The sequence below is a fragment of the Ceratotherium simum genome, chromosome 33 (assembly GCF_057802395.1).
Source record: "Ceratotherium simum simum isolate JZ-2026a chromosome 33, ASM5780239v1, whole genome shotgun sequence".
Classification (NCBI taxonomy): domain Eukaryota; kingdom Metazoa; phylum Chordata; class Mammalia; order Perissodactyla; family Rhinocerotidae; genus Ceratotherium; species Ceratotherium simum.
Genome location: NC_141932.1, coordinates 17336664 through 17352656, shown reverse-complemented (window position 1 = coordinate 17352656; position 15993 = coordinate 17336664).

Here is a 15993-nt window from a genome sequence, read left to right as displayed (position 1 = left end):
CTCAGCGGCAGAGAGTGTCACTTCATGGACCCCTCTGTGGTTGTGGTTGTGGCTATGAATGAGTCAACCTTCAACCACCGATTTGCCTGCCCTCCAACATTTCTGTGTTGGAGGCAGTGGAATCTAAGGAAGAAAACACAAGCTTTGAAGCTAAGAATTTCTGATTATAAATTCAGGGTCAGAATTTCCCTAGCATCTTACTGGTCATGTTACTTGGGCAAGTCATAGTATCTACCCAAGAAATGGTCCCTCCTAATTTTCCCTATCCTCTTCCCTCTTCTTTCTGTCCTCTTGCGTGGTGCGTTGCCTGGATCAACAGTCTAGCTTCAAATTACTATCTTCCCATGTCCACATCTAACCTCATGCTATAGCCATTTCTGAGGATATCAATGGCATGTAAATACGTGACAGTACATGACAGCCTTAAAACATGCATGAATACTTTTCAAGTGGGATTTGCTGCTGCTTCAACTCCATTCACCTTTGTAAATTGACTTCCCTCCTCAGAGCACAAGGAGCTGAGTCAAGATCTTCTAGGTTTCATACCAAGTCCATATTCCAAGATCATGGAGAGGAAGCCATTGTCACACTATGAATGAGCTGCCTGAGCTCTAGATCCCTCTCTTTTGCCCTTTATCTGGTGGTAGAGGGTCTTGAAGTCATGACTAATGCTGTTCCTTCCATGTAGGTTCCATTGGAAGCACTATCAGTATGTTCTAGACTTGCATTTTGCCATTGAGGAGATCGACATGAACCGCCATCTCCTACTGAACCTATTCCTGGGTTTCAGCCTCTCCAGTGCCTTCCACAGTGATCCCAGAGCCTTGGGGACTTCCCTAACTTGGTTATCTGGAGGGAATAAGACCATCCCTAATTATATCTGCCAGCAACAGACTAATTCTGTGGCTGTCATTGTAGGAACATCAGCATTTTCTGCTCAGATTGGGACATTACTGGAACTCTACGAATTCTCACAGATGTGGAGTTGGGGGTTTCAGGAGGGATAAAACTGTTTCTCTCTCAGTGTTATTCCTGAACCATTCACAGGGAAATGAGGAAGCTGGATGCCTTTATCATGTAAATAGTAGATATAGAATACAGAATAGAACACAGATCCTAGTGTCAAGGGCCCATTATTTGGGGTGAGGAGGGGTGGGAATTGTAAGAGAAAGTTGGCATTAATGACTGAAGCAGATCACCGTAGCTTCTAGAAATTCTACCTTAAATGTTTTCCAGATAATTCTCAAGGGGTGATGATACACAGATCTTGGAGTATTTAAATGTTCTCCTTACATCATTTTCTAGAATGTGAGCACACTTAATAGTCACAGAATTATTTCCAGGATTGGCAGTTTGGTTACCTAGTGACATGTGCTTTCCTATAATTTTATTCCTTATAGCTCCTCTGCTGGTTTAAAAAAGCATTGTATTTTTCTCCTTTCATACAGATCACTTAGGGTCCTTTTGATTTTCTCCTGAGCAATAAAGCCTAGTTTCCCTCCCTTAATCAGATGGCCCCCAAGGAAACCAGTGTGGCTCATGGAATGGTCTCATTGCTGCGTTTTGGATGGACATGGGTAGGGCTCTTTGTCTCAGATGACATGAAAACAGAACAATTTCTCATGGACTTTAGACAAGAGATGATCAGGAAAGAGGTCTGAGAGGCTTTTGTGGAAAAGATACCTGGTCTAAGAGAATGTATCAAGAAAATAACTTGGTTCTTGTAGCCGGAATCAAATGTTCATCTGTAAATGTGTTTATCTGTTATGGTGATGCCAGCTCTGTGATGATCCTAACTGTTGCTGGAGAGTTTTATTTAACAACCTGGAAAGTGTGGATCACAATGTCACAAAGGGACATTCCATTGTTTGGGTCATTCTTCATGATGGACCCCTACCATGAGAGTCTCTTATTTTTTCACCATAGCAGTGGAATCCCTGGTTTCGAAGACTATATCAGGACAATTAACCCATCGAAATACCTTGAAGACTTCTTTTTGACTAAGTTCTGGCTTCATATGTTCACTTGCTCTCTTGCTAAATCTGTGTGCAGAGAAATCAGGAAATGCCCAGCCAATGCATCTTTTCAATATATCTCTCAGGACAAATTAGACATGATGAAGATGTCTGCCTTTAGTTATTTGGTCTATAATGCTGTGTATGCAGTGGCCCTCGCCCTCCGTGAAATGTTTTCTCTGAAAGTAGAAATGGGATCAACAGGAAATGCAGGCCAAATTGTGTTTCTTCCATGGAAGGTAATTCTGTCTCCATAAACCTGACTTCTATTGATGATAGTTGGCATTAGAGAGCTGTTTCAAGAATAGTGCAGGCAAAATATGTCTTGGGCCTTTCCCACCACTTACAGGCACATCTGAACTTGATGGAGCATCCATTGGGGGAATCTTGTCCTTACATGGCTTCAATTCCAATTTCTTTTTTTTTTTTTAAAGATTTTATTTATTTTATTTTTTCCCCCCAAAGCCCCAGTAGATAGTTGTATGTCATAGCTGCACATCTTTCTAGTTGCTGTATGTGGGACTCGGCCTCAGGATGGACGGAGAAGTGGTGCCTCGATGCGCACCCGGGATCCGAACCCGGGCCACCAGCATCGCAGCGCGCGCACTTAACCACCAAGCCACAGGGCCGGCCGAATTCCAATTTCTGAATTAGAAATGGGAATCAGGGAGGATTCCAGTTGTTATAGAAAGTTTGTAAGCTCAAAGTCATCAACGAAGATTGGGAGTTCAAGTATTCCAAATTTTAATTTTTCTAATATTTCAGTACTATCCCAAGATGTCCAAAGTGATGTTTTGAACTTTGCGTTGGACACTCTGCTGGATGCTTTATATGTTTTTTTCTCATTTAAACCTGTGACAAATTTCTGATACCCTTTTTACATGTAAGATGACATTCTCAGAGAAACTAAATAAATTTCCCAAGATCAACTAGCTCGTAAATGGATGAGTCTTCAGGTCAACTCAGACTTGCCCAAATCCACATCCCATGTTTGTTCTGAAATATTTCTTTCTAGTATAATGATTGGAGTTCCCAAGTAAAATTTAAATATTGAAATGTGTGTGTATGAAATTTTAGGTTCCCACTCTCATCTCCATTATGCAATTCAATCATAAAATATATTTCATGACAAGCAACAGAGATTTCTATGCTTATTTTCCTAGAGGGTTATGTGACTTCTCCATGCAAATGACTCTTTGCTGCTCTGTGATGTTCTACCTTATTATATAACTCTTAATCTTTTAGAATATTTTCAGCCGCAAGTAACAGAAGTCACAACTAAAAGTCACTTAAACAATAAATGGGCTGCATCGTCTTACATATCAGGTGGTCAGAAAGCTCCGAGGTGCTTTAGGTATTTCTTTTCTGCCATAGTTCTCCATCATCAGCTTTTAAGTGCATGGATAATATTCTAGGAAGAATTCTAAGATTTCATTGGGCTGAGTTGTATCACGAGCCCAAGTCTAAACCAATCCTGGAGATTGGAAATTTTATGATTGAATTAAAAATCACCATTTGCTATGTGAGACAGGGAGGGGGGTCCCATAGGTGAGTACAAGGGAAGGTTAACCTCTTGGAACTGTTTCCCACAAAGAGAGATTGTAGGTGGAAAGTGTTGCTGTTTGGTAGACACAAATGTAAACTTAAGTGTTCTGTCTCCCGTGGGAACGCTCTTCCCTTATTCAGTGGTTCACATTTTTTAGCTCCATTCATTATTGAGGAATATCCAACTTAAAAATAGTGCCAGGGACCATGTAGCCTTGAATGAGGAAAAAAACAGTGTGACCCAGTATGATATTCTGAACAATTTGAATTTTCCTAGTGGTCTTGAACTTCAGGCAAAAGTTGGACGGTTTGTACCCCAAAGCCCACATTGGTCAAAGACTTATCATCCACAAAGAGATGACAGAATGGGTCATCGGCTTCAAAGGGGTTAGATGCAGTCGTTATTGGATTTACATTCTATACACACAAAGTTTTCATATGAGAATAATTTGGCCTGCCTTTAACAAAACCTAAGATCTACACTTATGAATATAACACTGTGTAAACATACCACATAATTTTAGTTTTTCAGAATTATATACCAAGGACCATAGAATAAATATGTTTATTTAAGCAGATATTACCAAGATGTGGTATTTTAAACAAAAAGTAAGTGTCTGAGTCTAATTTGTTAATGCAACAAACTGATTATTTTATGAATTAAATTTGATGATTCTACAGATGACCTTGAAGAAATCTGAGTCTCACAAGGCACAGAATTACCATATATAGTGTAGTCTCAAGTAGACTATAGATTTTAATCACCTTAGAAGTCTCTTCTTGGCATATATAATTCAAATTATCCTTTTCGGTTTAGATTTTGTAAAGAGCATGGACTCTTGTTTCATTTAGTTGTCTCTCAATACATCCAATGTAGGCAATTCTTGCATATGTGATCTCTAAAACAATGATTCTTTGGGCAACTTTATAATTTTATTGCACATACCATTTGGTTTTAACGTCTCTAATTATTTTCAACATTTGACTTTTTTTCTAGACCCCTCACTCTGTGTGTAACAAGAGCTGTGGTCCAGGATTCAGGGAAATCTCTCAGGAGGAGAAGCCTGTTTGCTGCTTTACTTGTGCACTTTGCCCAGAGAAGGAGATTTCCAATCAGACAGGTATGAGACTTCAGAGAGTACACCTCTACTGTCAGCATCCTCCTAATAAAAAGCAAAGACTCAGGGATTGGCCGAAGAGAATTACATTTCATCACTGTTCTCCATTCATTTATTAGTTCAGTAAATAATGTATTATTATAACCAATATTACATTGTATATACATTAATATAACCAATATTCCCATTATCACAATGACTTTTTCTTGAGGTTTCTTATACTTTATCTCATTGTTCTCCAGTGGAACCTGTTCTTGGTCTCCTTATGCTGAGTTAGGTAGTTTTACTCTGGGATTCCATGGTGGCCAGAGCTTATTTCTATCACAGAACTTAACTCATGAGATTTTTTTTTTTCTTTTGGTGAGAAAGATTGGCCCTAAGCTAACATCTGTTGCCGATCTTCCTCTTTTTGCTGAGAAAGATTAGCCCTGAGCTAACATCTGTGCCCATCTTCCTCCATTTTGTATAAGGGACATTGCCACAGCATGGCTTGATGAGCAGTGTGTAGGTCCGCACCGGGGATCTGAACTGGTGAACCCCAGGCCACCGAAGCGGAGCGCATGAACTTAACCACTATGCCACTGGGCCAGCCCCAACTCATGAGTTTTTAATTGCTTGCTTTTGTTTCCTCTGAAACTAGATTGTGGTGGCCTTAAAGGCATGCATTCAACTCATCTTTGTGTCCAAGGTGAAAAGCATCATACCTGACAGTGTAGGCAAACAAAAACTATTATTTGAATAAATGATTTAATAATTGAATATATATATATATATATATATATATATATATATATATATATATATATATATATGTTTTCCTATTACAAAGACTAGGACTTGTGCAATATATCAAATGTATGGAATTGAGTAGGATATAGACCTTCTCCTCTGGAGTTTAAGTTATTATAGGGGGGAGAAGCTCTTAAGGAAATTGTTTTGCATTATTTTATGAGATGGTCAGTCAGGTGCAGCCACAAGAGGAGACAGGAGAGAGGCTCAGGAAAACAGAGTTTATTATGCTCACAGGTCCTGGAGACAGCAGGCACGAGACACTACTCAGGGCCACATGGGAAAGACACTAGGGTGGTGTGGAAGATCAAGATTTGGCCACCCTGAAATATATCTCTTTACCTTGATTGTTTTCTCTGACGGACATTTGACCTCGCCTATTAACTGCCTAAAGAATTTGACATAGAAGATCTGTTCCAGGAAGGAGTTACCATCTGATGGCTGTAATATAATGTAAAATAGATGTTACAATAGGAAAGGCACCAACAGGCCCATCTGATCAAAAATTCTGTCTCTGGCCACATTCTCTAGATGGTCTTGCAAGGAGTTGCCAGACAAACATTTACATTTATAAGAGAAATCTCCATTTGTAAAGGTATCTCCCTCTCTGTATTGGGAAGAGGGGGGATGACCTCATTTCTAGAAACTTATCAATGTGGAAGGTGAGGCCTTAAATCTGCATAATAACCTTACTCTTGTTTACTGTGCTTTAGTTGTAATCTCCTATAACTGACTCCCCCCACCCCCAACATCCTCCTTTGTCTTTGGCTGAAGATGGTATTTAAGATGAGAATCTCTGCTATTGTGTTGAGAAACTCAGTGTCCCTGGTTTCTCCCATGTATACATGTTATTAAACTTGGTATTATTTTCTCCTGCTAACCTGTCTTGTTAATTATTTGGCCAGCCATAAGAACCTTAAGGGAAAGGGCAGAGGGGGATTCTCCCTCTTTCCCCACAGTCGTCAGGAGGTAGAAGACAGGAATGAGGGAAAGGCTTAGGCTCTGGCCTTTATTGAGGTTTCCATGGCAAAGGCAAGGCAGAGCAGGGTAAACATCTTAGGATTGGCTAGTTTGAATAATTTCAGTGGGCTTTGGGCTATAGGGTGGCTCCTAGTTGCCTGGCACTTGGCCCTGGGATGGTTAAGGCAGAGGAATATTGCCTCCTGGAGTGCATGGGCCAGATAGAGGAAGTATGGCTCTGGATTGGTTAGTTTGCATATCAAAGACATGCTCCAGGCTGGACCCTTTGCTGTCTCTAAGAATTGGCTAGCCCAGCTAGGGGCAGGCTCTCCCAGACAGAAAGGTTTTTTAAGATGTCAAAATATCAAAATATACAGAAAATTAAAAATATTTACAATGCAGAAGTAATGACAGGGTTTCCAAGAAATCCTATAATGAAATATTAGAAAAGATTCTGTGAGAGTAAATAGGAGTTCATTTTTATAATATTTTGCAAAGATCATTATTCAATTATTTAGAAAGAAAGTAATATTTGCATTGAATCTGGAACAATGAGTATGACTTTTTCAGTTGGAGGATGGGGAATAAGTAATTATCAATAGAAGGAATTGCAAAAGCCGACTTTCCTCCTGGGTTTATTCAGAAAACGCAAAGAAATTGGTGTGGCTGACATGCAGAACACAGTTGTGACTGACAGAAGATGATGTTGGAAGGGGTGGGGGAAGATGACAAAGGTTCTGTCTTTTTCATAATTAAGAGTTAAAATTGCCCCATAGACAAAATTATATTTAAGAGCAAATACTCTAAGCTTACCAAGTAAAATTGCAGTTAACTCAAGCACTCTTATTAATGTAATTATCAAATAAGTTTTGTAAAAGTTATGGCCAATGCAATAAGACATGAAACATCAATAAAAGTACATAATGGAAAGGAAGAGACAAAGTGATATTTAAAATTTATATGTTTTATTTAAGTTAGGCCCTTTTGGCTATCAGCAACAAAACTAGAAGTGGTTCAAATAAAAGATATTCATTATTCCACAACTAAAACCCAGATACAATTTTCTGTGCATCAGCTTAGCCCACGGACTGGGTTTTCTCATGGTCTCAAGATGGTAACAGCTGTTTCAAGCATTACACACTGAAAAGTGTGTAACATTCATAAGAAAAAGAGTGGGGAAATCCCTACTTTGTATATTTTTAAAGAACCCCTCTTACCATCAGACATCTTCTTATGTCTTATTTGTCAGATTTGCATTGCATGTCCTTATCAAAAGCAAATAATAATACAATACAGCCATCATGACAGGCTTAGACCATTAGAATATCCACCCCTCTGGTATGGGGACAGCCTCTCTTGGAATATTTGGCCATGTGGAAAAGGTGGAAGACCTGAACTAAACTGATATTCTGTTGTGAAGGAAGAAGGAGGCTGATGGATGTTGGCTTGGTAATTTACCAACATACCTCATCTTATTGCACTTCACTTTATCGTGCTTCACAGATACTGTGTTTTTTACAAGACCCTCCACCAGCAAAAAGATTACAACTTGCTGAAGGCTCAGATGGTTAACATTTTTTAGCAGTACACATATATATATATAATTCTTTTTTTTTTTTGGCTGAGGAAGATTCACTCTGAGCTAACATCTGTTGCCAATCTTCCTCATTTTTTTTGCTGAGGAAGATTCGCCCTGAGCTAATACCTGTTGCCAATCTTCCTCTATTTTGTATGTGGGCCGCCACCACAGCATGGCCACTGATGAGTGGTGTAGGTCTACACCCGGGAACTGAACCCAGGCCACTGAAGTGGAGTGCACTGAACTTAACCACTAGGCCACTGGGGCTGGCCCAGTAATAATGTTATTTTTTAATTAAGGTATGTACCTTGTTTTTTTGATACATAATGCTCTTGCACACTTAATAGACCACTATATAGGGTAAACATAACTTTTATATGCACTGGGAAACAAAAAGATTTGTGTGACTCACTTTATTGTGATATTTGCTTTATTGCAGTGGTCTGGAACCAAACCTGCAATATCTCCGAGGTATGCCTGTGTGTTCCAGAGCTTATATCTGTCCCTCTGTGTAAAGGTGTGTTTCTGTAAATCACTGAATTCCCTGGCAAGGCAGATTCAACCTATGTCCCATATCTTAAGACCCCAAAACTTTACAGTTCAGGGAGTTCTCTTGTCATAAGCTCTGGTGGTTCAGGCGGCTCAGGGAGGTCATGAGCAAGGTTAGTATCTCATCTCCTCATCATTTCCTAGACACCCCAAGATTTGCTTCCAAGGACATGAAACCTTTATCCCATAAAGTAATAGAAGGCTCAGACTTGAAATAGCATCAGAAAAAGAGAATGATAGTTTGCTTGAAGTATAAATAAAGGGTGACAAGGGTTACAAGGTTATAAGATGTCAGAGAAGTAGGTAACCACCTAGAGCCTTGTAAGCCAAGGAAAGTAATTTGTGACTTTCCCTATAATCAATGGAAAACCACTGAAGTGTTTTAATCAAGGAATGATTTGTATTATATCAATAATCTGCTGCCACTTCTTGAGAATGGAAAAAATCAATGAAAAAATGTTAGAATTAAGGAAATACATAAGTAAAGAGGCTGTATACAAAATAGTTTACAAAAAATCAATAACTTTGACAAATAGTGTATTTTATAAAACATTTAAAATTTCCTTCACATTAGCGTCAAAAGAAAAATGTAAAAAAGCAAAACAAAATCACATCTATTAGGATGTGTTTACCTATAATTAACAGAGACTTGACGTACAGTGGCTTAAACAGTAAAATCATTTACTTACTTCACAAGAATTTCAGATGTAGAAAATTTCAAGGTTTTTTCTGCCAGTGGGTGTCTTCAAGAAGCCAAGTTCTTTATAACATTTTGCCACACAAACCTCTGTACATAGCTTTGTCCTTATGCCCCCATGTCTTTATAAATATCTGACACAGTTCATGCCATCTTATTTATATTCCACACAGATACCAAAAGGAAGAATTAGGGATAGCATGCACTCACATCCTCTTCCATTTTATAAGGAAAAAACCTTTCTAAGATCTCTCCACTGCCTTTCATATATAATTGACCAGAACTTGGCCAGGCTGCCAGGAAGGCTGAAAAAAACTGAGTATAACCAAAGGACACAGAGTTATTGAAAGTGGAAACTATTTTGCAAACAGAGGAATATTTTTATTGAAGATATTCATATGCAAGAATAAATATGCAAGAAAGATTAGAATAGTGTGAGGGTGCTTACATGACTAGATTTTAAAATGTAAATTAAAAAGTAAACAAGATTAGTCTTACAACTGATGGGGCCAGCCTGGTGGCATAGTGAGTAAGCACAGTGCGTTCTGCTACGGTGGCCCTGGTTCACAGGTTTGGATCCCGGGTGCGGACCTACACCATTCATCCAGCCATTGTGGCGGCAACTCACATACAAAATAGAAGAAGATTGGCAACAGATGTTAGCTCAGGGCCAATCTTCCTCACCAAAAAAAAAAAAAATTACTCTTACAACTGATGATGGGAAAATGTTCCAGGCTGAACAAACAGCTTGAAAGGCATAGATGATTAAAATATTATTCCAAGGAAAATTTCGGATTATAACCACAGGGATACCAATGAGTGGTGGGCAGTGAAAAATCGGAAAATTGCACAGGAGGACCTAAACATTATTTTGGGTCTCAATAAGGGATCAGTGCACTATCCATAAGAAAATATTGGGTTACTGTGAGATTTTAAGCAGAACAATGATATGACCCATGGCAAGGATCAAATTGCTGGAGGGTAACTGGAATCCATGGCTCAGTCATCGGCATTTATTGGGATAGTATTAGGGACGAGTGATAAGAGTTTGAACTAAAACACTAGCAGCGGATGTGGAGTAGAAAAGAGGAATAAAGATTCTTTTAATCTTCCCCTTTGAGCTTAGCAAAGTGTTTGACTTATTGAAGTTATTCAATAAACTTATTTGCTGAATTAATACAACAAGGACACGGCCTTGAAAAGAGATATTTACATTTATAGGAAGGTGTATTTTCATTGTGAGAAACAACCAAAAAATCAGCTCCCTTCCATGTCTTAAAAGATAAGTGAAAAGATCATCCCTGTCCCTCTAACACAAAATATACATAAAACAATTATAGCAAATGCTGTTTGTTGCATCTTAATCTTTCCTCCTCCCCTGCCACTCATGGGAAGTGTGGACACGTGTCTACACCCCCTTCCCTACCAGGCCCATGTATCTTGTGAGAGGCTCCTTCTACCCTCATCTTCAGATTTTGATTTGACTTGTCTAATGACAATCACATAGCCTTTGCCTGTCATGGCTCCAGGAATTTGAGTGACATCTACATCCACCACTCAGAGTGAAGGATATGGGTAGCAGAGGATTCTTAGCAAGTTTCTTCCTTGCTCTTCCCAGAGAGTTACAGGAAGCCCTTCTCTCTCAGTTCAAATGGGAATGTGAAGCTGCAGACCACATTGTATAACCCTGAGGGGAAGAGGCAATAAAATGAAGCATTTCTTGTGAACAGCAAAGCAGAGAGATGAACTGAAAGTGGACCTCGATGACCTTGTTAAACCAAGGCACCAACCAAACAGCAAAAGCCACCTCAAATATGGAGCAAGTTTTTCTGATAATTGTGGGTAAAAGCCTTCCTTCTGACAGAGAAATGGACGGTGTTAACCTTGATATAGTCTCTGTAACATCCTTGTAGATTCGTATCTGAAAATCATGCCAGAAGTGGATAGTAAATATTTTCAGTGAGAACAAATGTGATCATGATTATGTAATATGGGAATAAGCATCAATGGCCAAACGTGAAACCCCGAGTGTGTGCTTTTGTTTTCTCAGATATGGAACAAGTGTGGAGTGCCCGAGCCATCGGTACACAGATGCTGAAAGAGACCAATGCCTCCCCCAGATTGTGCCCTCCCGGCCTTTGAAGACACGTTAGGGATGGTGCTGGCCTGCAATGCTCTTTCCTTGTCTGTACTCACAGCTGTGATTCTTGGGATCTTTGTGAAATATTGAGAAACCACCATCATCAAGGCCAGTAACTAGGTGCTCAGCTACAGTCTGCTCATTCTCTGCTTCCTCTGCCCTTCTTTCCATCAGCCAGCCTAACCTGTTGGAGGCCGGCCTCCTCCAACAGAAGACATTTGGAGTTGTATTTACTGTTGCTATTTCCACCGTTTTGGCGAAAACAATCGCTGTGGTTCTAGCCTCCATGGCCACAGTACCAGGCAGAAGGGTGAGGTGGAGGTTGATATCAGGTGCCCCTAACTTTGTCATTCCCGTTTGCTTTCTGGTTCAAGGGACCCTCTGTGGAATCTGGCTGGAACACACTCCCTTTCATCAGTGCCAATACCCTATTGGAGCCTAAATACCACGTCATCCAGGGCAATAAGGGCTCCATCACTGTCATCTACTGCGTCCTGGGGTACTTGGGCTCCTTGGCCATGGGGAGCTTCATCTTGGCTTTCCTGGCCAGGAAGCTGCCTGACACCATCAATGAAGCCAAGTTCCTGACCTTGAGCACTGGTGTTCTGTAGTGTCTGGGTCACCTTCCTCCCTGTGTACCACTGCACCAAAGGGAAAGGCATGGTGGCCAGGGAAATCTTCTCCATCTTGGCTTCCGGTGCTGGGGTCATAGGCTGCATGTTTATCCCCAAGTGCTACCTTATTCTCCTAAATCCAGATACGAACTCCTCAAATGCATTAAGGAATAAAGAAAGGTTTGGAAGGATAATGGTCATAATGAAATTTTGTCTTTCCAATCTAAATAAAGAATTGGGACAAATCTGAAAAATAAAATACTGCACTTCTATTAAGCAACAACTAAATCTGCCTCTGCCTTAGCTCTTTTAAAAAACTATATTCCTGGGGCTGGCCCAGTGGCATAGTGGTTAACTTCCCACACTCTGCTGCAGTAGCCCAGGGTTCGCAGGTTCGGATCCTGGGCACGGACATAAGCACCGCTCATCAAGCCATGCTGTGGCAGTGTCCCACATATAAAGTGAGGAAGATATAAAATCTTCCTCAGCAAAAAGAGGAGGATTGGCAACAGATGTTAGGTCAGGGCTAATCTTCCTCAGCAAAAAACAAACAAACGTTATTCCTTTTTAAATTCAGTGTTGAGTTACAAACACGGTCACCCAAGAAGACAACTATGACTATTATCTTGATATTTTATTCCACCATATTGAAGCTATTATTAAATAGTACTATTTTTAAAAATACTATTATTAAACTATATACATATTTTATAAAATATATAATTTATAAAAAATAGATAATTTATATATAGAGTCATGCATTTCTTAACAACCTGGCTATGGTGTGAGAAATGTGTTGTTAGGCGATTTCATCATTGTGCAAACATCATAGACTGTACTTACACAAACCTAGATGGTATAGCCTATTGCTCCTAGGCTACTAACTTGTACAGCACGTTACTGTACTGAATACTGTAGGCAACTGTAAAACAACAGTAAGTATTTGTGTATCTAAACATATCTAAATATAGAAAAAGTACAGTAAAAATACAACATGAAAGATAAAAAATGGTACACCTGTATGGGGCACTTACCATGGATGGAGCTTGCAGGACTGCAAGTTGCTCGGGGTGAGTCAGTGAGTGGTGAGTGAGTGTGAAGGCCTAGGACATTACTGGACACTACTGTAGACTCTATCAACACTGTATACTTAGGCTACACTAAATTTATTTTTAAAAACATCTTCTTTCTTCAATAATAAAGTAACAGTTTACTGTAACTTTTTTACTTTATAAACTTTTTAATTTTTTTTAACTTTTTGACTCTTTTGTAATAACCTTTAGCTTGAAGCACACATTGTACAGCTGTACAAAAATATTTTCTTTGTATCTTTATTCTCTAAGCATTTTTCTATTTTTAAATTTTTTTTTTTTTTTAAACTTTTTTATTAAAAACTAAGACACACACATTAGCCCAGGCCTACACAGGGTCAGGAGCATCAATATCACTGTCTCCCACCTCCACATCTTGCCCCACTGGCAGGTCTTCAGGGCAACAACAAGCAGGGAGCTGTCATCTCCTATGCTAACAATGTCTTCTTCTGGAATTCCTCCTGAAGGACCTGCCTGAGGCTCTTCTTGAGGAGCTGTCACTCTCTTCAGAAATATGTCCATGGTGGTCTGCTTGGTTTGTTTCCTTTTTTCATCATAGATTTGCTTGTAAGCAGATAATGCACCATGAACATTCCTCTCTATAAATGAAACGCTTTCAGTGTTGGGGTCAATGTTTTCAAACTTTTTAAGGATCTTGTTTTTATTTTTTAATTTTTTTTTTTTAAAGATTTTATTATATTTTCCCCCCAAAGCCCCAGTAGATAGTTGTATGTCATAGCTGCACATCCTTCTAGTTGCTGTATGTGGGACGCGGCCTCAGCATGGCCGGAGAAGCGGTGTGTGCCCGGGATCCGAACCCGAGCCGCTAGCAGTGGAGCGCGCACGCTTAACCGCTAAGCCACGGGGCCGGCCCTTAATTTTTTTAAATTGAGGTAATATTGGTTTATAACATTATATAAATTTCAGGTGCATATTGTTATATTTCAGTTTCTGTGTATATTACATCATGTTCACCACCCAAAGACTAATTACCATCCATCACCATACACATGTGCCCTGTCACCTCTTTCAGCCTCCTCCCTCCCCCCTTCCCCTCTGGTAACTACCAATCTAATCTCTGTATCCATGTGTTTGTTCGTTGTTCGTTTTTATCTTCTATTTATGAGTGAGATCATGCAGCTCTAGGAGCTCCTCAATGTCATCTTCATCCACACACAGGTTAAAGTTGTTTGCCATCTCAATCACAGCCTTGTTGATTTTTGCAACCTCTTCATCCTTGGCAGATCTTTTGAAGTCAAGGTTGAACCTCTTGAGTGTCTTCTTCCAGATACTATCCGTACACTCCTTGGTGACATCACCTCAAGCCAAAGCAAGGTTCTTGATACAGTCATAGATGTTGTGATCCTTCCAGAATTGCATCAGTGTCTTCTCAGTATCTTTGTTAGTTGCAGCAATAGCATGGGCAAAAGTCTCCTCAGGTAGTAGGCCTTAAAAGCTACTATAACTCCTTGATTCAATGGTTGGATCAAAGAGGTGGTGTTTGGAGGAAAAAACACCACTCTGATATTGGAATGAAGATCGCCAATAAAAGGAGAATATCTGGGAGCATTATCAACAATAAGCAAAATCTTGAAAGGTATGTTATTCTCCATTTTACTGGCATAGCAATTCAGGAGGGCATCTTGGAAGAGAAGGTGGGTCACCCATGCCTTCTTACTGCTCCTGTAGTACACTGGCAGTGTCTGCTTATCAATATGCTTAAAAGCCCTGGGGTTCTTACCATGTCAGGTTACAAAGGGTTTCAATTTGTAGCCTGCAACACTGCCCCCAAGCAAGACTGTTACCCTGTCCTTAAAAGCTTTGAAACCTGGCAGTGACTTGGTCTCTTACAGATGAAAGCCCTTCTAGGGATCCATTTCCAGAATAGACAGGTTTCATCCATATTGAATATTTGTTCTGGCAAGTAATTTTCCTCCACAGTTTATCCAGAATTCCAAAAATTCTTCAGCTGTCTTCACATCAGCACTTGCACTTGTGACTTATTTTCATATTATGTAATGAATATTGATTCTTAAATCATTTAAACCACCCAGAGCTAGCAGTAAATTCAACACCACACAGTAGTCAGGTCCAGCCTTTTCTTTCAACATTGCAAACAAACTTCTTGCTTTGGCCACAATCATCATGGTGCTCGGAGGGATATGCTTCTGTGTCTGGTCTTCAAACCAGGTCACTAGAAGTTACTCCATGTCTGATATAGGCCCTTCTTGAATTTTTGTGAGTCTTGTTGCCTTCAATTAAGCAGATCCTTTAACAGCTTCTGTTACTTTCTTCTTGTTCTTCAAGATCGTAGCTGTGGTGGAATGGGACCTGCCTGACTGGCAAGCAATAGCCATCACTGATTTTCCACCTTTGTAGTCCTTAATCACGTTTAATTTCATTTCCAGGTCAATCACTCAATGTGACCTCTTACTGGAAACATTAGCAGTGGATTTTGTATGCTTAGAGGCCATGAAGAACAAAACAGTGTGAGATTAAATCAAGCACAAGAGAAAATGATGCAAAAAAAGAGACACAGTAAACATGAGATGTATGAGGCTGCTGCCGGCATAACATCACATACTGTTTTACAGTAAAAATTTTTTTTAAGTAGAAAGAGTACACTCTAAAATAATGATAAATAGTAAACACATAGACTGCTAACATAGTCATTTATTATCATCAAGTACTATGTACTGTACATAATTATATGTACTATACTTTTATATGATTGGCAGCAGAGTAGGTATGTTTACACCAGCATTTCCACAAACACATGTATAATGTGTTGCGCTATGATGTTACGATGGCTACGTCACTAGGGGATAGGAATTTTTCAGCTCCATTATAGTGTTATAGGAGCACCATTGCGTATGTGGTCTGTTGTTGACTGAAA